General features: G+C 39.7%; 1 protein-coding gene across 1 annotated transcript in view; it reads left to right on the top strand.

Annotated features, from left to right (window-relative positions):
- Window positions 1-22,602, top strand: part of FAM110B (family with sequence similarity 110 member B) — a 70,018-nt gene that overhangs the window by 6,401 nt on the left and 41,015 nt on the right. Inside the window, exon 2 of the mRNA XM_035126058.2 lies at window positions 22,050-22,216. The gene's annotated coding sequence lies outside the window, so the exon portion shown is untranslated. The remainder of the gene's footprint in view (window positions 1-22,049; window positions 22,217-22,602) is intronic.

Here is a 22,602-nt window from a genome sequence, read left to right as displayed (position 1 = left end):
TTGGAAAGATAGGTGACCTAGGAATAATTCCTATGTTTTCTTAGGTAAATGATTGTATTTTGTGGTTACCAAAAGTCTACATAGCATCCAGAGTTTGGATGCACAAAAGTAGAAAAAAGCTCAGTGCAGGCAGAAGTTCCAAGAAACATCTACAAACTAATGACACTGCAGAGGAGCTTTATTTTTTTTTTGGTAATCTGAGATCGATTCAGTTTTTGCATACTGACCATGTAGTGTGAAATGAAGCTCACTTATCCCACAGGGTAGTTGGGAGAATAAAATGAAGAGGGAGGAACCCGGTGTTTATTACGTCGGTTTGTATCTCATCGTTCATCAATTCATGATCCCAGGGTGGGTTGCAACATAAAATAAACCATATAACAACAATAAAAACACAACACTCAATAAGATACAGCCATTAAAATTTCATTTCAAGTACAAACTGTATTATTACCAGAGCAGACAGATAACCCATTATTTTGTAGCTGGTCAAATGGAGTCAAATATCTGTAAAAGCCTGTTGAAAGAGAGATGTATTTCAGCTGACACGGAAAAGTAAACTGTTGATGCTTGGAGAGCATTTCATAGTTGGGATGCCACCACAGAGAAAACTGTATCCTGTTCACTACACAATGTTACTTACCGTGTGTGGTAATGGGACATTGAGAAGCCACCCCGCTTAAGCTTCTTTGACGAAAAGGCAGGAGGAAAGTGCAGTAAAATAAATAAATGTATAGATTGCAAGGCAACAAGTGGCAGTCATATATATATCCATTTATGTTTTTAGAGCATTATGATGTATTCAAGATCTCAGATTAAGAAAGTCGGTGCTGAGGTGTTTGCCATGCAGTGTCAGTACTCCAAGATCATGGCAGCAAAGGATTTTCTTTAGTCTTGAATCGTCAAACTTCAAAAAATCATGTAAAACCTTTACGATGACTTTCGTGGAACAAGGATGATTTTCACTCTCATATCTGAATGCTGGCTTTTGCACTTCCATGCAGATTCAGAAGTAAGCTTTGCATAGATGAGTGGAACATGAGATTAGGACTGTATGGAAATACTTGATGTGGAAATTAATGACCATGATTATTGCTTTGAATCTAACCTTCAAAACCCCTATATGCAACTCAGCTGGATGGGCAAATTCAGACTAAACATTTTGCATTAGCTTCTGTTGGTTTCTTTGTTACACAGATCTCTTCTTGTTATTTTCTGGGCCACTTTTACTCTCTAAAGTAGCAACTCCCAAACTGTGTTCCACAGACAACTAGTTGTCCACGAGCTTCATTCAGGTGGTCCACAGCATATCTGTGAAGAACAGTTACAATTTCAATTCCATAAAATTTGATGGCATTCAAATTCTGTTACAAAAAAATGCAGTACAGTGGTACCTCAGTTTAAGAACAGCCATGCTTATGAACTATTCCAGTTTAAAAATGCCGCAAAACCGGAAATAGTGTCCCGGTTTGCAGACTTTACCTCAGTCTAAGAACGGAAGCCAAACAGTGGAAGGGCACCGGCGGCGGGAGGCCTCAATAGGGAAAGCGCGCCTCGGTTTAAGAACTGTTTCAGTTTAAGAACGGACTTCCAGAACAGATTAAGTTTGTAAACCAAGGTACCACTGTATAAGAAAATAAGAAGCAGTAAAAATGCAACCAAAGATCATACAGCATCTAGCGAAGTGTATTACAGTTGCTACAACAGGCAGAAAACAAGGTTCTGCCAGGAACCTTAGCAATTTTCAAGTGGTTCATGGCGAAAGGAAGTTTGGGAACCACTGCTCTGCAGGAGCCAACTAAAGCATGACTGATTTCTTCTGGCTGCAGCCCATTATGTGGAAAGGATTTTCCATGTGGACATCTATGCAGCTTTGCATTCTGTTCTGTCAACTGAAATAATGTACATTCAGTTAGAAGGAAATATAATAAGCATGCAACGTATGCACATTTAACTTGTGCACATTCTGCTTTACGTGCTTGGCAAAAAACAAATAAGGGGTGGAACAGGGTCAGTATCTGGGGGGAAAAGACTTTGGCAATCCCACCTGCCATTGAACCCATGACCATATGCAATTTTGGCTTTAGGCATGATCCCCAGAATGTATAGTGAATGTTGAGAAATCTGTGTAGCTACAAATAATGCCCCACCCTTATCAATATTCATATTGTATTGCCATTGGTATTCCAGGTGACACCAATTGCATACTGTACATTCATCTGTATAGACGCACTTTCCTTTCTTCTGTTTGTGTTTACTCTTGATGCCACATGTCATTTTGATCCTAAACAGTCTTACCTCTTAAAAAAAATTCCTTCCAGTAGCACCTTAGAGACCAACTAAGTTTGTCATTGGTATGAGCTTTCGTGTGCATGCACACTTCTTCAGATACCATGCACACGAAAGCTCATACCAATGACAAACTTAGTTGGTCTCTAAGGTGCTGCTGGAAGGATTTTTTTTTATTTTGTTTCGACTACGGCAGGCCAACACGGCTACCTACCTGTAACTAGTCTTACCTTTTGTTTGCTTACTATCAAATCAGCTGTGAAAGGTATTAAAGATTTGTATTGCAGCAAAATTAGGTAAAGGTAAAGGTACCCCTGACCATTAGGTCTAGTCACGGACAACTCTGGGGTTGTGGCACTCATCTTGCTCTATAGGCCGAGGGAGCCGGTGTTTGTCCGCAGACAGCTTCCGGTTTGTGTGGCCAACATGACTAAGCTGCTTCTGGCAAACCAGAGCAGCGCACAGAAACACCGTTTACCTTCCCGCCGGAGCGGTACCTATTTATCTACTTGCACTTCAATGTGCTTTCAAACTGCTAGGTTGGCAGGAGCAGGGACTGAACAACAGGAGCTCACCCCGTCGTGGGGATTCAAACCGCCGACCTTCTGATTGGCAAGCCCTAGGCTCTGTGGTTTAGACCACAGCGCCACCCGCGTCCCTTACGCAGCAAAATTAAGCATTTGAAAAAGCCTCAAATTAATACTGATTTAAGATAGTCTTCTTTTAATGTCTATTCATGGCTGTTTATAGCCATAAGACTGCAAATCTGTTGTTGCCTCCTTTTTATTGAATTTAATTATAAGACAAGTAGATACCATTTCTTTCTCTTTCTGCCCACAGCAAACTCAACCTATACTACTACAACAAAACTGTCTTTGTTTTTATGAATCTGTGAAATTGTGTAACTCCAAGAGCAATCCTTCCTTTCAGGAAGAGACTGTTCCGTTTAGGTCAAAAGTGACAAAATTAATAACTGGTGACACAGCATTTGCTAACTCTGTAGTCCCACTGTTAGTAAAATAAAATACATAAGCTTTGTAGAAATGAGATAAAACAAAGCTCCCCCCCCCAACTTTTAATCAATGTAAAATTTAGCATGAAATTGGAGAAGATAAAAGGCTTACGTTTAAGGAGTGTTACCCCTTTGAGTTTAGAAGTATAGCTGAACTGCTAGCTTGACAACTTTCTACATTTCCACTCACCGTAATGTGGTATGGCGCTGCATAATTGAAATGATATTTATACATGCCTGGTTGCAGCCTTGCAAGTGCAAATAGTAAAGAAATCCATTTGATCTTGCACTTACCGTACTTTTCTGTGTAATAACATGCCCCCATGTATAAGACACCCCCTATTTGGGGGGACTAAAATTAAAGAAAATGGGGGAAGATTGCTGGAAATCACTTACCCAACTGACAAATGCTACCAATCGCAACGCACGCCAAATTGCCAAAGCGGCAGCCAATCCAAAGCAGCCCTTGCGGCAGACACCATTCACCTACCCAATCGCAAGGTCCTGCTCCCGGCTGCAACCAATCGCCCGTCCCCCCCAGCACTACCCATGTATAAGATGCCCCCCATTTTTAACTTTATTTTTGTGTAAAAAACCCTCATCTTATACACGGGAAAGTACGGTATATTCAGCCAATTTTAAAAGTCGGCATGCCATTGAGTTGCAACCCTGGACCTTGTTACACTTGCAAAAAATCCTGCTGATTTTTTTTTAATGATCACCTCCTACCATGATACTCACTGCTTGAACTGATGACAAGCTGCTGCCAATATGGGGAGAGGCAGTCATGGGAGGAGCACCATTGTGTACAGATCTCTTTGCAGCTGTTTGTGAAATATCACTGGGCACTGAGTTCTAAGCATACTGAGAAGAACGTTTATGTATGTATATTCGTAGTGATTCGTGACAGCTGTCACAAAATTAAAAGATGCCTGCTTCTTGGGAGAAAAGCAATGACAAACCTAGACAGCATCTTAAAAAGCAGAGACATCACCTTGCCAACAAAGGTCCGGATAGTTAAAGCTATGGTTTTCCCAGTAGTGATGTATGGAAGTGAGAGCTGGACCATAAAGAAGGCTAATCGCCGAAGAATTGATGCCTTTGAATTATGGTGCTGGGGGAGACTCTTGAGAGTCCCATGGACTGCAAGAAGATCAAACCTATCCATTCTTGAGGAAATCAGCCCTGAGTACTCACTGGAAGGACAGATCCTGAAGCTGAGGCTCCAATACTTTGGCCACCTCATGAGAAGAGAAGACTCCCTGGAAAAGACCCTGATGTTGGGAAAGATGGAGGGCACAAGGAGAAGGGGACAACAGAGGATGAGATGGTTGGACAGTGTTCTCGAAGCTACCAACGTGAGTTTGACCAAACTGCGGGAGGCAGTGGAAGACAGGAGTGCCTGGTGTGCTCTGGTCCATGGGGTCATGAAGAGTTGGACACGAGTAAACGACTAAACAAACAATTTGTAGTGATAAAATGTGGCATGAATTTAGTGTGGTTCCTTCATCCCTTTGATGTCCATGTTTTCAGGAAAGATACTCTTGTTCGATGAATCATAAAGGATTTCCTATCACTAATTGATATGATAATTTACAAGTCCAGATAGGATATTTATTTGTCTGGAGCCAATGAATTTTCCTTATTCTCTTCTTCTCCCCCCCCCCCCCCAAAAGATTGTCTAATTCTGACTTCTTTTATTTTTCATTTAGAAACCAATTAATCCAAATCCTTAATAAAAGGGACTGGTGTTTAAGGCTGCAGTCCTAAAACACATTGTAAGTTATATAATTGAACTAGTTTTTAAGATATTTTCAATTTTTTATTTGTTTGCTTCCTTGGGCTCCTTTGGGAGGAAGGACAGGGTATAAACTTAATAACTACCGGTAAATAAACTAGTGGATTTACTTTTGAGTAAGTTGCATAGAATCAATTGCTGTGCTAGCTAAATATTTTCCTGCTATGGAAATGCATCTGGGTTTTGTTTGTTTTTTAATCTCATGGAATTTAGTGTACTCTTGCTAGTCTTTTGGTAGCTCAGATTAGGATGGTTTCAGTTTTATGTCATTATGAAGCTAATATGTGACTTCTTTAGAGTAAAAACTACTTTAATTTGGGAGATCTATGGATTCCCAAGGACAACGACTTGGATAACTTCCACACACTTCCACATGCTGCCTTATCTGCCGCACCCTGAGGGCTCATGGAGCCTTACCACAGAATCTCTTTGACATGCAATCTATTGCAAATTATCCATGAACTACAGTAATTCTTTTATAATGCTTATCCTAGTGACTGGAATAGCAAAATTTGCTAACTGTGCAGAGAAAGACTTGCTGGTTAATATCTATTAATTTTAACATGCTTTTGTGGGAAAAGAGCTTGCTCTATCAAATGAACCTTAGAAACATCTTACAATGCATCAATATATCATATATACCTGCCTAGATGATAAGTGACAGTCCCTGAACATTACTGTTCTCTGCCTGTCCCGTTCACCCCCAGGGCCCCGCACAAGCAAGCTGTAGTTGTAGTGGTAGAGCACATGCAAAGCAGGAAGTCCCAGGCTGAGTCCCATAAAATCTCCAGATAGTCCTTGGGACTCCCCTTGACCTGGAGAGCTGCTTCCAAGTCCATGTAAATGCTGAGCCAAATACACCAGTAAATACACACTTAGCCTAAGGCAGCTTGCTAAACTATGAGAGGTAATTGCAAAAAGAAAAGGGGGGGGATATAAGAATGCAAGTATGTGAGGACATGCTAAAGTAAAGTATCAACTATATTTGTGTAGTTTTGCTGCCGCTCAAGGTGCTGTGTGTTATGTGTTTGCTCTTTTCATTTAACCCCATTCTCTTTTCGAATAATCTGATAACTCCGGTACAAACTTTCTACCAGTGGGTTTCCATAAGAAGTGAGGAGGGTGGCAGCCTGGGTTGTCATGGCTGAGCAACTGGGTGAAGATTTTGCCATGGATTTACTTTTCCAGCTTTAAACATTAAAGTTATCAAACCAGTTCAATTAAAACGTAATCCTCATAAGGGGAAAAGGAACCGCATTGACATAACTGACAGATGTGCTTACCAATAGGCTCTTTCTTTCTCTGGCTTGGGATTTAGCCAGGTTCATCCGCTCCGTGCCTTCCTGGGAAATCAGGAAGAGCAGCTAGTGTGGGAAAAGGCAAATGCTGATGAAATTTTGTATTCGCGAACTGTCAGTGAGGGAAGTGGACAACAGAGACGGGAAGTGTTAATGAAAGTCTCTTATAGTAGCTATGACAGGATAGCATTCCAAATTGCTATATTGTGTTCTTGTGTTAAGATACTGTATCTTCATAGCTAGTGTCAGGAACCTTGGGTCCAGAGGCCAAATGTGCCCACCCAGGCCTCTCTGCCTGGCCTTGGAACTCTCCTCAGGCCACACCCCCTCACCAACTCTGCTTCCCATCCTTGTTGAGTGCACTTGTCTGGTTGGAAAGTGTCCTAGAACTCCAATAACAACTCTTTCTTATCTGGATGGAAAATAGAGGTGGGTGGGTATAGAAATTAGCCTACTGTAGGTAAATGTTTCTTCCCTTGTTCCAGCCACTTTTCCCTTTGGTCCCACCCACCACTTGCATATGGGGGCATGGAAACAGCTTCCCCACCTTTGCTTTACTTGGAGGTCTAGGAAGTGTTGGTCCAGCTGTAGTATTGTTCAACTGGCAGAGGGAACAGAGACAGAGTTGGGAGGGCTGAAGCTGATTTTCAGTTTTGGAGCCTTAGATTGTGTGCCTAGATAGCACAGTTGGCTAGAGCGTAGTGCTGATGATGCCAAGGTTTCAGGTTCAATCCCCATATGGGACAGCTGCATTACAGAAGGTTGGAATAGATGGTCCCCAGGGTCGTTTCCAACTCTATCATTCTATGATACTCGTGAAATACTTTTAATTGTGTGTTCCCCTCTTAAACATACAGTGTGTGTGTGTGTGTGTGTGTGTGTGTGTGTGAGAGAGAGAGAGAGAGAGAGAGAGAGAGAGAGAGAGAGAGAGAGAGAGAGAGAGACATTGTTTGCACTCTCTTGTGAGTTGTATTTTTAAAACCATAATTCTAAATAGTGATGCTCAGGGTTCAGCAATGTTGCTCACCCCAGGGGCTGAGTATGCTCAAAGCTTTCTCTGAAATTTGGAGCTGCAGAGGTAAAAGAATAAAGCCTGTTGCCTCCCCAACCTCAAATTTCCACTGAAGCTTGGGATTTGTTTTGGGCCTACACTTGCCAGGTGTGTTCTACATCCCCTGGAGTGAGGACTCCTAGCTCAGAGTCTGCATTAGGTAGAACATGAGTTTTCATGTTGTGTTTCAGAGGTGTATCATGAGGTCAGGGGTTAGGGTAGTGTGGTCATAGCAACAACAAATTATTGGTTCCAGCACCTGGAGAACAAACTGCCTTCAGGTCAATTCTGAAGTAGCTTGATGTATGGAGTGTTCTCAGCAAGCTTTAGGAGAAAACTTTTTTGTTGGATACTGTAGTTCCTTCTGGCTTATAATGTTATTCCATGCATACTGATGGTGCCTCATACATACGGTATTTCTATCACATTGTAGTACAGTTTGGGTTGATACTCCCAAGTATTATTGTTGTTATGGAGAGTACAGATGCTGCAACAGAATCTCAGATGCAACAGCTGTTCAGAATCTCTCCAGCTGTTGTCCATGCAGCACAACATTGCCTTGCAATTTTACATGCTTGCTTGCTTATTTATTTATTTATTTATTATTGAATTTAGTTATTGAATATAGTTTTGTTGCGATCTGTGAGAGTTCACTTGATAATAAGGAGTTAACATTTGAAGAATTAATGCCCATTTCCCCACAAAACACCTCACCTGGTTGGCTGAATATGGAGTTTGCGTGCACAACACCTCGCTTTACGTTCTGATCCACGTAATAAGTTCAGGAGGAAATTGCTGTTGATTAATCAGACAGCCAAATGTAAATGGTTATGTATACCAAAAAAGGAAATTAGGAACTTCTGATAAACTGTTAATTTGAAAGTGCATTCCAGTATAGATCTGTTTCTCTGATGCTGATAAATTTGGCTTTCAAAACATGTTTCAGAATAACACAATAGGAGATTTATTATATGATCATTTAAGGTTTTTTGAGGGAGAGCCACAGGTTCAACATCTCTGTTAGAAGGCTTTTTCCATTTCGATTCTATTACTTTGGTGTTGTTGTTTTTTTTAAAAAAAAAAGCCCTGGTTTTTTGTGTTAGCTTTGTTTCTATATATGTTCTTTAAAAAAAATCATAAAAATAAATGAGATTATGAGAATGCAAACTATTTTTGATAGCCTAACATTTAATCTGTTGCACAGATAATATATATTAATATCAAAGCTGTTATAAATAAAACAAAAATCCACCAAGCATCTCTTTTGGGAGTTAAATCTAGATATACGACTGTGCTGGGGATGCCTACATGTAAACATTTAATTAAACAACAGTAAGAGAAAGAAGAAATCAAATAAGTTTGAAAATAATTCTTTAACCTGAGTCCAAATAAACCAGATTTTGACCCAAAGTACAAGCACTCTTTCAATTATATGCAATCCATCAGAGTAGATATTCTTTTAGTTTTACTTGTTCATATCTGTCTAATATAATTTAGTATGTGATATAATATGTTGCTTCTTCATCTTTTTAAAATGCAGTCTCTTCTTGTAGCTAGGAAAAAAATCTAGGTCAAAGCGATGCTGTCTTATTAATAACTTAGGGCTCCATTCAACAGAAATTATCTTCAGCGGCTTCCTAGCTTTTCTGTTCCATATCCATTGTTCTGAGACCCTTGCTTCTGACCTTTTCCTCCTCTACAGCCTTCTAAGTTTCATACAGCCAAAGGTTGTGTGACTGTGTATGTTTATGATTGATTTCTTTGGATTTTTATTCAGCTTTTGTTCCTGCATTTACATTGCTGTTCCTCCAACAGAAATATTTGCTAGCATGACTCAGTGGCTAAACATATTTTACTCAGAAGCAAGTCCTTTTGATTTAAGTGAGAATAAGGTCTACTTGGGACCCAGGTGGCGCTGTGGTTAAACCACTGAGCCTAGGGCTTGCTGATCAGAAGGTCGGCGGTTCTAATCCCTGTGACGGGGTGAGCTCCCGTTGCTTGGTCCCAGCTCCTGCCAACCTAGCAGTTCGAAAGCACATAAAAAATGCAAGTAGATAAATAGGAACCGCTACAGCGGGAAGGTAAACGGCGTTTCCATGTGCTGCTCTGGTTTTCCAGAAGCGGCTTTGTCATGCTGGCCACATGACCTGGAAGCTATACGCCGGCTCCCTCGGCCAATAATGCGAGATGAGCGCGCAACCCCAGAGTCGGTCACGACTAGACCTAATGGTCAGGGGTCCCTTTACCTTTACCTTTAAGGTCTACTTCACATGCACATTACCATATGTTGGCACTGTGACTGTTATACTGTGAGGTGCCACGGGGTTCCATTCTGTCTCTGAAGCGGTTTAACAGTGCTTAGGGGATTTGGCGTACTGTATCATCAAGATGCAAGTGACACACAGCTCTGTCACAACTGAATAATGTGCAGATGTGCAAGTTCCGAGCCCAATGCCTGGATACATGGGTGGTCTGCATGAGGCCCACAAGCTGAAGGTGAATGCTGACAAAGCTGAGGCCCTGGCTGTGAGTGGTAGTCCCCAGTTCTGGGAGTTAGTCTCCCTGTTTTGGACTGGGGTGGCTCTCCCTATTAGGGAGCAGGTGTGTACCCTGGGGAAACTCACCTTTAACACTGGAGCCCCAAGTGCCTGGCTAGGAACATTTTTTGCAGCTTCATTTTGTGTGTTATCTACTTTTGTATCTGGACAAGGATAGGTTGGCAACAGTGATCCATTCACAGGTAACCTCATGATTAGACTTCTGCAATGTGCTCTCTGTGGGGCTGCCCTTGACATTGGTCCAATTGTATAGTTGGAAGGGAACCTGAGGGTCATCTTGTCCAATGCCCCACAATGCAGGAATCCTGCCCACAACCATCCCTGGGTGGGCTTGAACCACTAACCTTCTTGTTAACAGCCATATGCACCAACCCTTTACGCCATGAGGCTTCTGCAGCTGCAGCTGTGCAAAATGAAGTAGTTATGCTGCTAGCTGGAGCAACCTACTATGGTCATGTAAGACAATTGCTGAAAGAGCAGCAATGGCTGCCAGTTTGCTACCAGGTGAAGTTTAAGGTTTTATTGTCTTACAAAGCTTAAGCAGTTTGGAACCTGAAGTAACCCATATAGCCTGGCTATTAAGATATTAGGATATGGCCCATTTGGTTGTTCACAACATGCAGAAGAGCATTTGGCAGGAATCAGGGTGAGCCCCCCCCCCCCTTGTGGCACCTGGTCCATGGAAATAAGATGGACACCAATTCTGTTGAGTTTTTGGCACCACCTGAAAACACATGTACTTATCCAACCTTTTATGGATCACTGGTGCAAGGCATTGACTGGTAATGATGAATTTAGTGTGCTTATTTATTGTGATTTTACTTACTTTGTTTTCCTGTACAGTGGTACCTCTACTTACGAATAACTCTACATACGAATGTTTCTACTTATGAACGGAGCTCCGTCCACCATCTTGGATGCAGTTTAGATAGGATTTTTTCTACTTACGAATTTTTAGATAGGGTTGCTTCGACTTACGATTTTTTTCTCCCAATGCATTCCTATGTTATTCGACTTACAAATATTTCGACTTACAAATGTGCGTTCGGAACGCATTAAATTCGTAAGTAGAGGTACCACTGTATTGTGTTGTTAAGTTGTATTTTACTGTTGTAAACTACTTTGGGATTTGTATGAAGGGTAGTATAAAATATATATTAAATAAATTATTCTCATGTTCTCACTCTATATATTTCCTGACAGTTGTATCTTTCCAAATTAGCTCTTAGTTCAGAATAGGAGGCATGTGTTTGAAGGGTACTATATTTCCCGGTAATAATGCCTAGGATTGGAACCCTGAACTTCTTGTTGGGAAGAATACTTTACCTATTGTTTTTGGTCAGCATTTAGGAAGGCTGTCCCAGGAGAAGTTTTCTGCTATGATGAGGGTTAATATGATGAGATCATTGCTGGATGAGGGGAAGGTTTTAGAGAAAACTCATGAAAGCCCATCACTACATCTTAGATGGAGGGAAATCCTTATACATTTAACTATTATTTTATAAGATGCTGGGGGGCATTTGCAGAATTTGGCTACACCAAAGAAGTTGCATCTTTTCATGATGTAAATGCTTGAGTTTGCATGAGCCTGAGATGTGAAAGGAAGAAGTTCATCTAGATGAATTACTCCCGGCTCAACTACTTCCAAGGTGAACCAAAATCTTACTAGGTGGCTCACCTGCAGCATCAATTTTTGGTACCCAGACAGGGATAGAAGGTTCTCCACAGGAGGGCCATCATCATAGGTGAAGGCCTGTTTTCCAGGTCTAAGAAAGCTGTCTTCTGTGATTGTATCTGGGGCAAGAGGTGCCTTTCACTCACAACCCAATATGGCTTCTTGCTTCTACAAGTAGACGACCATATAAGGAGTTAAATGCAAGACTCGTATATCAACATTTATTAGATTGTTGAGATTATGTACAGTAAGTTAAATGAAAACAGCTTTAAAATGTAACAATGAAAAAAATTCATACTGAAAGTCAAACCGGCACTAAATAATAAAACAATGTCAAACACAATTCATTTTATACATCAGAAACCTAAAATTATATTGAAATGTAAAAAAGGCCCACCCACCCACCCGCATCAAACAGCATAGACAATACTAAATTAAGGAATGATACCAGTATTTGGCCCACTGTGTGAACTACTGCAGTTAATTTGGCCCCAGAATTCATCCCCCTTTGAAACGAGGCCTCCCTGTATTAATGTCTTTTTCTGGTTTTGATTTGTAGCATTGCCTTGTTGAGTTGCAAACTCTGTCGTAGTGACTAGTTGGACTGCAGGCTTTAATATGATGTTCTTTTAAGTTGCTAAATAAATAATCAGTTTGGAGGTGCTAAGTGCAAAAAATTGGTACACTGTTATAACATTCAGTATTTTGTTTACTAACACAGCTGAGCCCACACCTTGTTAATAAATCATTTCCAAAAATAAAACATTTGTTGCATTTTATACTAGAGTCAGACTTAAAAAAGGTGTGTGAATTTTGAGGGAAAGCAGGTTAATAAGCCGAGGCAGGACATGCACTTTCTAAATCGTGTTTGCATGTTAAAACAACTAAGGGTGCAATCTAACAGGGAGGGGAAGAAACAAAAGGTGAATGAACAGCCTAATCCAGGGGTCAGCAAACTTTTCCAGCAGGGGGCCGTTTCACAGTCCCTCAGACCTTGTGGGGGGCTGGACTATATTTTGAAAAAATATAAATGAACGAATTCCTATGCCCCACCAATAACCCAGAGATGCATTTTGAATAAAAGGACACATTCTACTTATGTAAAAACACACTGATTCCTAGACAGTCCACAGGCCGGATTTAGAAGGCGATTGGACCGGATCCAGGCCCCAGGCCTTAGTTTGCCTACCCATGGCCTAATCCAATGCCCTGTTGGTCTTGTGCCATCAGAGGAAAATGTGGGTGGAGTAGTATGTCTGGGGACTGGGAGGATTCTCCTAGAATGACCATAGAGAACCACCTTATGTACTCTCTTTGTTGGAGAAGAACCTATTTGTGTGTTGTAACCTGAAACATTTTATTTTATTTTATCTTATTAAATTTGTATACCACCCTTTCTCCATACATCTCAGGGTGGTTCACAATTTTGACTCCCATCCTCAAAATTGTTTTGCTCAAACACTCAGTACAATTAAAATTCCCTTTGATTAGCAACAAGCAGCAATCACTCTTGAAAAATATGATGGATCAAAACTTTTTTGTTCTTGTAGTTGTTGCTGATGTCCAAATGTTATCTTTTAGTTTCTGGTGTTTTTGTTTCTACTGATTTTGTCATGCTTTTTCAAAGAGCGTAGTTTGGGTAGTGAGATGTTCAGATGCCCATGAGCATACAAAATACCTTAGAGTATGCTCATTTTTATTTAATTTGTCAACACTCTACCCTTTGCCAGATTAAAATACATTACAGTCTTATACTGCAAGATCAGTTAAGAGTGTTTTGGTCAGTAGCAGTAGTAGCAGTAGTGGTAATAGTAATAATAAATGTATATGCCTGAAATAATGCTATGCTGTTTGCCTGGAAGAATGTTGAAAGTTTGTACCCTTACTGAGGTAAACATCCTTCAGACATTTTATGGCAGCATTATACCTAGTAAGTAACTTCATAGCACAGTCACTAAGCCCTCTCCCTTGAATGATGTAGCTTTTTAATTTTTATGAATTAATCTGACCTAGTCACCCAAATTCTGTCTCTTCCTGTATGTTGGATTGTTGTTGTTTTTTAAAGATGTATTTATTAAAGATTTTTTTAAACAACAAAAACATACAAAAATACAAAACACAAAAAAGAAATACAAAACACAAAAAAATGCAAAATACAAAAAATACAAAATGCAGAAAACAAAAATTCTAACTTATAACCCTTGTTTCTAATCTATTGACTTCCTCTTTCCCCCTTCTACTGCGATTCTTTACAATTCATACTTTGTAAATTCTAAATCTTATATAATCTCTAATTATTACTTCAATATTACCTTATTACTATATCTTTTATTCTTGTCCATATAGACTCTATCTATATCTACTTCTTAATTAATTTATCCTTATCTTCTTTCAATACATATTTCACACCCTTGTATTATCTACAACCTCTTTGTATCTCCCTCACTTCCATTGGTTCAATCTATTACTGTATACGCTTATTTTTCAAGTAAATTTTAAATTTCTTCCAATCTTCTTCCGCTGCTTCTTCACTCCGATCCCGAAGTCTCCCCGTCAATTCAGACAGTTCCACCTGTATGTTGGATTGACTCCTCTCCCCCCCCCCAGCTCCCCTGCTTGCACCTGTAAATTCCTACCTTACTGCAGGAAGTATTTCTAAATAGTGATGGACAATTCTGTTTCTACTTCCATCCACTTTCAAGTGTGTTCTATCCCTTTTCTGCATTAATCAGTGAATTTTGAAAACCAAGTGGGATTAAGATTTCCATTTAAATATGTTTTTAAATAGGTATTTCTAAATGCATTTTCTATTAAAATAAGGATTTTAGAATACTGTATTCTAAATCACTATGTCACAGTGTGAAATCCAGTGGAAGGCTGCATTCCAACCTGTGCATTAATCTAGGATTATTAATCTAGGAGATGCAGAATAATTCAATTTGTATTGGAAACTGCAAAAAAACAAAACAAAACAAAACACCACATTCCCCCAGTATGCTCATCAATCGCTAATAAACTAGTGTTTGCCAGTGTGACAGGTCCCCGGCATTAGTATCAAATGCCATTTTCTTTCCGTTTGTTTTAAAAAACACCTTTGCTTGTTGCCTACAGAACATATTTAGATGTATCTGAAATAACAGTATTCTTTTCCATGAACATCATTTTTGCTTGCATGAGTGTCCTTTAAATTATGCATTTCCCTGGGCATAAGCTGAATATCTTGAACGTCCTTAAAGCCACTAGCATATCAGAGGCATTACCATAAAACAAATAATAAATACATCTTCTGTCATGCTGTTTATTCTAGCTTCTGATTTCACCACGTCTTCCGCATAAAGGATGGAAAGCACTGGGATCAAAAGGGAAAATTAGGGCACCAAGAAACCTAAAATCTAACTTACTCATGAATATTGCATTGTGTGTCCTCTAACCCACACAAAAAGAACTAATATATCTGTCTTTTATCCAATTGCATATTTTTTGCAGTGCTGTAGAACATAGATGTGGGCAGGAAGGAAAATGAAGAAACCCTTTTGTTTAAAATATCATTTTAATTAGCAGCTAGTTGCAGCAAGCCTTTTAAAAGTTGAGAAAACTGTCTCCTTGCCTAGGACTGTGTTCTATTTAAAACGTTTTTGGATGACTTCATAGGTTTCGAAACTTTGGTTTCTACCCCCTCCCTCATTTGGCACACTGTTTGAATTCTCATATTGCATACATTTCTTTCCAGAGTTCTGAGTTGTATTTCTGTGTGTTTGTATGGTCATACATACATTGCTGTCTTAATTCAGTTCTATTTTGTTACGGTACATTTGGGGATTTTCATGGAGTTTTGCATTATGTCTCGCTATGGTCTCATATATAAAATGTTATTAAATAGTTAATAATAATATTTTCATTAAAAGTAATCAGAATGGTGAGTTTCACTGGAGCCTAGGTCTATGAGGGAACTTGTGTTCTTTATTTTCATTTCACAGCTTCTGCTATGAATAACCCCCCTCCTTTGCTTATGATGGAACTCTTTCATTTGTACTGGTTAATAGTGTGCACCACATGAGCACTGTCTGCGTTCACACATCGCCCCTCTACTTTCTCAATTTTTTTCTTTGCCACATTTGTATAGTGGCGCCAAATAGCTTCCTTGGAGTTCCTCAGTTATATGGAAGAATGATGGGGAAACTTTCTTCATCTGCTGTTTCAGAACTTCTCGTATAAAATCTGTTTCCTATTAAGTGAAACTGTAGAAGACGCAAGCTTTCCAAGAGGGCTGGATGTCAAATGCACTCTCATAAGTAAGAGGTACAAAAATACTAAACATAGAATAATGGCTACAAGGTGACTAAACATGTGATGTGTACTTCTTTTGTATACATGTCATTTCCTTCTGTTCTAATATTTCAAGGTTGTCAGAAGGCTACTGGAGGGTGATAGTGGTGAGCTGAAATGCCAAAGCAATTGGACTGATATTCTTGTGTGCTGATTTAACAACTTGTAGCTGATTAGTTTCAGCATAACGTGGATTGGGATGCGCTTTCATTCAGTAATACAATATGGAATGGTGGATCGACATATTTATTTGGCTGTATGGTTGTCCATCCATAGTACTGTATATTGCTTTCAATGGGATGTGCATTAGAATGTGCATTCCCCCATTCATGTTCTGCAATTCGTCACTCTTAACTAAGTGAAACTAGAGCTTTCTCAGGGCAAAAGCCTTGCTACACTATGCTGCCATGCAATGAAACTGAGCCTCAGCAACATGAACATACTCCTTCATCTCCAAATGAGCCCTAAAATGGTGTCGAAGCAGCAGTAATTGAGGACTACAACTTGCAGCAAAAAAATAAACTTTTCCAAGAGGTTGTTTTTTTCCTTTCTGCATCTCTTGAAAGCCCACTTTGTCCCTTGGAAATGCTTGAGTGAACATTTTGACACAGAATTTCTTTTCAGCAGAAAGCTACAGAAAGGTGAACTCAAAAAGCTAGGTGTCCATCAGGATTTCTGTTGCATTAGGGGAATAATAGTGCTGAATAATGAAGGCAGAGGGCAAGGTACCAATAATTAAATCCCACTGTACTGCAGCCCATTTTCATTTTGGAGTTTGTCACAACTTCTTGGCTTCCAGAATGAGGAAATGGCAGTCAGCATGGAGAGACAATGGTGTTGTGGTTTCCACTTTGGAAAAAAGAAAGGATTGGGCATCGGATTTGGATATTCTGCTTGTTCTAACTCTGAGTGTATATTTTATTTGCTTTAGTGAGCATCTATTCAATCCTGCTCATATATGCAGACACAAAAAATATTTCAGGCACATAGATTCATGGAAACTATGAGATGTTGAATGACAAAGAACTTTCACTTGCGCAACGGAACTTCACCACTTCCCCCATGGGTACTCCTGAAATATGCTCTGGGTTTTCCCCTGACTCCCCAGAGCAGATTTGAGGAGAGTGCAAGGCATGTATACAGAGAGGAGAAGGGAAGTTGCACCACACAAGCAAAAATCATTGTGCTGGCAGAAACAGTTGGATATTGTCCAGGGTCTGCACCATACATAAACATAGATTTCTCATTAGTGTAAGGTTGGTTCATGTTCAGACATTTATTTGAAAGTGTGTAGGGAGAGGGGAGCAAGATTGTGTGTCCTGACTCCATACCTGCCCTACATGTATTCAGTGTGATATCAGAAAGATATTTGTATTGCACGCCTATGCGAACTTTCTGCACCTAGGCTCTGTCTTTGCAATCAGATCCCATAAATAAGTAGCAGTTGAATACTAAGTGGTAAAGAAATGCAGTGGTACCTTGGTTGTCGAACGTAATCCGTTCCGGAAGACAGTTCGACTTCCAAAACGTTCGACAACTGAGGCACACAGAGGGTGGTCGGCAAAGTTAGTGTAGAAAAAAGAAAACGCAGCGGAAGCCGTTTGACTTCTGAGGAACATTTGAAAATGGAAGCAATTACTTCTGGGTTTTCGGCATTTATGTTCTGAAACGTTCGGCTTCCGAGATTCTCGAAAACCAAGATACTACCCCGGTACTTGAAATAAATAAACTGTACGAGTAATGACTCTTGTGTTGGTGTACATTAAAAATTTATATATAAGAACTCATAAGGTATTTTAATTTAAAAATATTTCATATGCAAATAGGCTTATTGCAAGATGTATGTTTTGGTTAAATGATTATTTTTTAGCTGAATCCTTGCCTATGTATGATTATTTCAATTTTATTTGTCCTTTCTGTTAAAGTGATACACATTTTTGTTAATGCTGTGGGGCCTTTTAAAGTTTGACACAGCTTAGGGCCTCCTCAGGCCTTAGCCTGGCCCTCATTGTAGTCCAGCAATGTTTAGGGGCCCACAGGTTCCCCAGCGCTGTGCTGAAGAGGTCTATTAAGGCACATGTTATGGACAAACTATAAACAGATGTGATACATAATTCATTTTATGTAGTATGGGTGACTTGAGTAGCTGTAGAACATGTTGCATAGTTTGTCGTCTGCATTTTTAATTTCCAAATGTTATCATTGATTTTATGCAGATGGCTTGATGTGGGGGTGGCAAAAGTGTTTATTTGGTGTCTTAATGCCACTGTGGAACTTGTTAGATTTTATTTAGTTCCTTAAACAGAAATGCACTTCTCAGATGATATGGGGTGCGACAACTTTTTAAGGTTTCCTGTTGCAACCTCATTTGGGCTTCAGTTATTCCTGTAAAGTGTGTGTGTATTTAAAAATAGTGACTCAGCCTGCCTGTCTCCTTGAATTGAGAGTATGCTTTTTACAGACTGATTCTCTTTGTCATAATGTCCACTGGCAAAGATCTTCTGTTTCCAATTAGATGCAAGGCCAGGATCTCCCACACCTTTTCTGTTTTGTCAAATCACTTCTCTTGTTCCAAGAATAGAACTATCTTTCCTAGTTCAGTTGCAGAGCAGAAGGTGCTCTTTTGGAAGAGACTGTCATACTTTGACTGAATAGTTACAGAACCTTGTAGCTGTCTAGTCAGTTAAAATTAGCATAATTCTTTCTCTTTCATTAGTATGTTAATTCTGTTTATAGTGTTAAAGTGCTGTATCAGTAGCTTCTGTATGTTCCTGTTAAGTATCAAAATTGGCATTGCTTATCATCCTTAAGACTGAGCAATGGATTAAAACATCCTTTCGTAGATCTGAATACATGTAGTGGCTCTTCAGGGAATGTTAGTCAACCCAGCTTCATAAATTTGTCCCAAACTAACCTTGTCTTGTTTTGAGAACATAGTACTGTACACTTTCACAGGCACTGGAATGTAATCAACAAGAGTAAAGAGAGGTCAGGCGATGTCAGATGAGCAAACAGTATCTAATATAAACAGAACTGATATCCTAAAATGACAAGATTAGGGCAATAGGCTCAACAGTTGCGGATTATTGAATTTCCAGACTGAAACATGGGGCAGATTAGCATACTCAGAATAAATCGGAGTTTTTGTGTTAGAAGCTAAAAAGAAGAGAATGTTACATTTAATAGGCAGGTAAAGAGGATCTTGCAGAGTTCTGTGGTATCAATTTGATTTACCTCTGGCGCCGCGACTCAAGGTGGCATACAGATAAAAATAAGAACTGCTAAAATTCAACCTAAAAGTATGGATTTGCACATTCTTGCTGAAAAATATGTATGTTTGTGTGTGTGGAAGATATTCTGAGCCCAGGGTTGCAGATTACCTGGCATGGCCAAACAGGCTTTAGTCTGCCCTGTACTGCATAGATTCCCAGGATAGTGACACACATAGTATGTTTGGGGAGTTTTTGCTTGTGAGTAGTATGTGGCTTGCCCACACTTTATTTGGGGGAGCAGTGAGCCTAATCTGCAACCCAAAGGGACACAACTTGCCCTGAATGTGACAGACCTGGCTGTTCTCACATCATTGTGCATAGTGCAGTACATTTTGTCATTTTGTTTGCTGAAATTCTAAAATACCAGTATTGTATTGAGAATACAGTGGTGCCTCAATTTACGAATTTAATCCGTTCCGAAGGCACCTTCGTAGGTCGAAAAATTCGTAAGTCGAAAAACGCCATTGGAAACGCGATTTCCCATAGGAATCCATTGGAAACGGAAAAATCCGTAAGTCGAAGCAACCCTATCTAAAAATTCGTAAGTCGGAAAATCCCTATCTAAAACCACCGCGGTTTCCTTTCGGATGTTCAGACATTCGTAAGCACGCGGCCATTAGCCCCATTCGTAAGTTGAAAAATTCGGTTGTCGAGTCGTTCGTAAGTCAAGGTACTACTGTAACGCTAACCATCTTCAGCTTTAGACAGAATTCAAAGTGGTTGGTATCTGAAGAAGTGTGCATGCACACGAAAGCTCATACCAAAATAAAAACTTAGTTGGTCTTTAAGGTGCTACTGAAGGAATTTTTTTATTTCACAGTTAACACTAACTGTTATGAGTTTAAACATCTTTTTTGCAAATAACTTTTTAAATTGCGGGTGGGTGTTTTCATACAGGGGTGGCACCTGGAAGGGACAGAACAGCACCCATGTGTTTATTTCACCCAGGGTCTTAACAGGAGATCAGAAAATGTTACATCTGCCTTGGGCCTCATAAGGAAGATCTCACTTTTTAGGTGTAGTTGTTGTTGTTTGTTGTTGTTGTTGTTTTGAGTGTGTGTTATTGCTGAAGCATGCACTAGATTATCATTTGTCTTCATTTTGAAATGCTAGGTCTTCAGAGGTTATATGAGAGTAAGTGGACAAGTGATTTATTCTGTTTACTTTCACTTGTACATTTATATCGCACCTTACCTCCAAGATGCTCAGGGTGGCATATATCGTTCTCCCCCTCCTCATTTAATCTCCACAACTACGTTGAGAGTAGATTAGGTTAAGAAGAATAGGTTAGGTTAAGATACCGTGATTGGTCCAAGGTGACCCAGTAAGCTTTGCGGTTGAGTGGGGATTTGAACTCTCTCTCCCAGGTTCTAGCCCAGCACTCTAACCACTATGGCACATTGATTCTTGCAATTACTTCACAAGGAGAGTTCAAATTCCTCACTATAAACATAGTCCATATTCTGAGAATGACTTATTTTGAAACGGGCATCTTAAAAGCTGTTTTGGGGCTACAGTTCCCATCATCCCTGACCACTGGTCCTGCTAGCTAGGGATGATGGAAGTTGTAGTCAAAAACAGCTGGAGACCCAAGTTTGAGAAACTCTGATTTATGCCCTCTCTCCTGACAATGGTCATCAACCAGAGTTGCCAAAGTAGTTTTGGTTCCACATTTGGCCTGAAATCAGATTGAAATGGGTTTAGATAATCCACTTCTTCCAAGCATGTCTGCAGGTGGGCTGTGAGTACTGAAGTAAGGTGCATGTTCTCTTTCAAGTGTGCAGAGAAGTTTATAATGCCATTTATCTTTATTTAAGGGGTGAGATGCTGTTGCTCATTCTGTTCTAGCTGAACAGAATATGGCCTGTAAGCACTTATCATTATGAATGTGACTTGGTTTTCTGACAGTCTGTGGAGGTGCAATCCTTAGGGCTAGAGCTGTTTATTTAAAAGAGAGCTTAGTTTTGACTGCAAATATTACCAAACCACAATTTTCAAAAAAAGCTATTCTAGCTTGAAATTGCTGTGGTTCATGTATCTTAGTAACTTCCCTCACGCAGCAGCTGCATTCTGCATTTTGTGGTAAAGGCACATATCCATCAATTGCTCCTTTCTCTTGGCACAAGGCTGTAGGAAGTTGTCAATAGCTTATTCAGCACTTGTTCCCTTGCTTGTGAATAGAGATTCTGTAACACTTTAGTAGTTCTTGAGACAAACAACTTGATTGCATTCTTAGCTAAATATTATCTGCTTGTATACAAGACTGTTGTTAATGCATCTGCTTTACAATCTTAAAGGGATATGATTCTGGGTAGGTTGCTCTTCCTATTGAATAGGTATCATTCTTCTGGATTTTTATTTATTTATTCATTTTGCAATGTAGCCCCCCCCCTTTCTTTTGAAAATGATAACCCAGTATGACATTATTAAAAATGAATCAATATATGTTTATTCAGCCCACTTAAAAAAACACCTATTCACAGTGAGTTGTGAATTTTTAGAAACTAAATTAAATAATCAGCATCATTGTCCTTAGTCTTCCACTCAAAGGTAATATTTACTATTGAAAATCAGTCCAAAGAATTTCCTAACACCTCAAGTTGTACTCATTAATTTGTAGGGCGTTTAACATATATTTTATTGTCACTGCAAGTTGTTTTGACAGCTACTTTTGACAAGTGCTTGGATAAATGTTATGCCTTTACAAAAATGTGGCTTCTGAGACTGTGGACCTACCAACCTGACTATCTTCTGCTGTTACTTGTTCTAGGCGCTGAAAAAAATATCCTGAAAGTGCTTGCTGAGAAGTTTGGCCTTGGAGAGCTACTGACACCACCACCCCTCCCCCCCCAAAAAAAATCCGAAACAACACCTTACATCAAGAAACTACCTGTGGTCCAGACGAGCATAACAAAAATTCTGAAAACACACTAGCTGGTGAGATACTTATTATACATTTATTCTGACAAAATGATTGGTAGAGTGCAGCATTCAATTCTTCCCCTGGCACGGAATTTCTGTGTGCCATCTCTTTGCTTGCTTCAGCTTTCTTAATTTTTCATCCAAATATGGTATGGGTTTATTTACCTTGGAAGGACTTTCAAAATATGTGGAGAATCTTGGCTGATTAAACTGCATTCAGCTCATGGGACCAGTTTAGGGTAAAGGCTGGAAGGGACAGGACTGATTTTTTGCAATTACAGTGGTACCTCTACTTACAAATAACTCTACTTACGAATTTTTCTACTTACAAATGGAGCTCCGTCCGCCATCTTGGATGCGGTTTAGATAGGATTTTTTCTACTTACACATTTTTAGATAGG

The sequence above is a fragment of the Zootoca vivipara genome, chromosome 8 (genome assembly GCF_963506605.1).
Source record: "Zootoca vivipara chromosome 8, rZooViv1.1, whole genome shotgun sequence".
In the NCBI taxonomy this organism is placed as follows: domain Eukaryota; kingdom Metazoa; phylum Chordata; class Lepidosauria; order Squamata; family Lacertidae; genus Zootoca; species Zootoca vivipara.
Note: the sequence above shows the minus strand (reverse complement) of the source record. Positions and strands in the feature narration are given on the sequence as shown.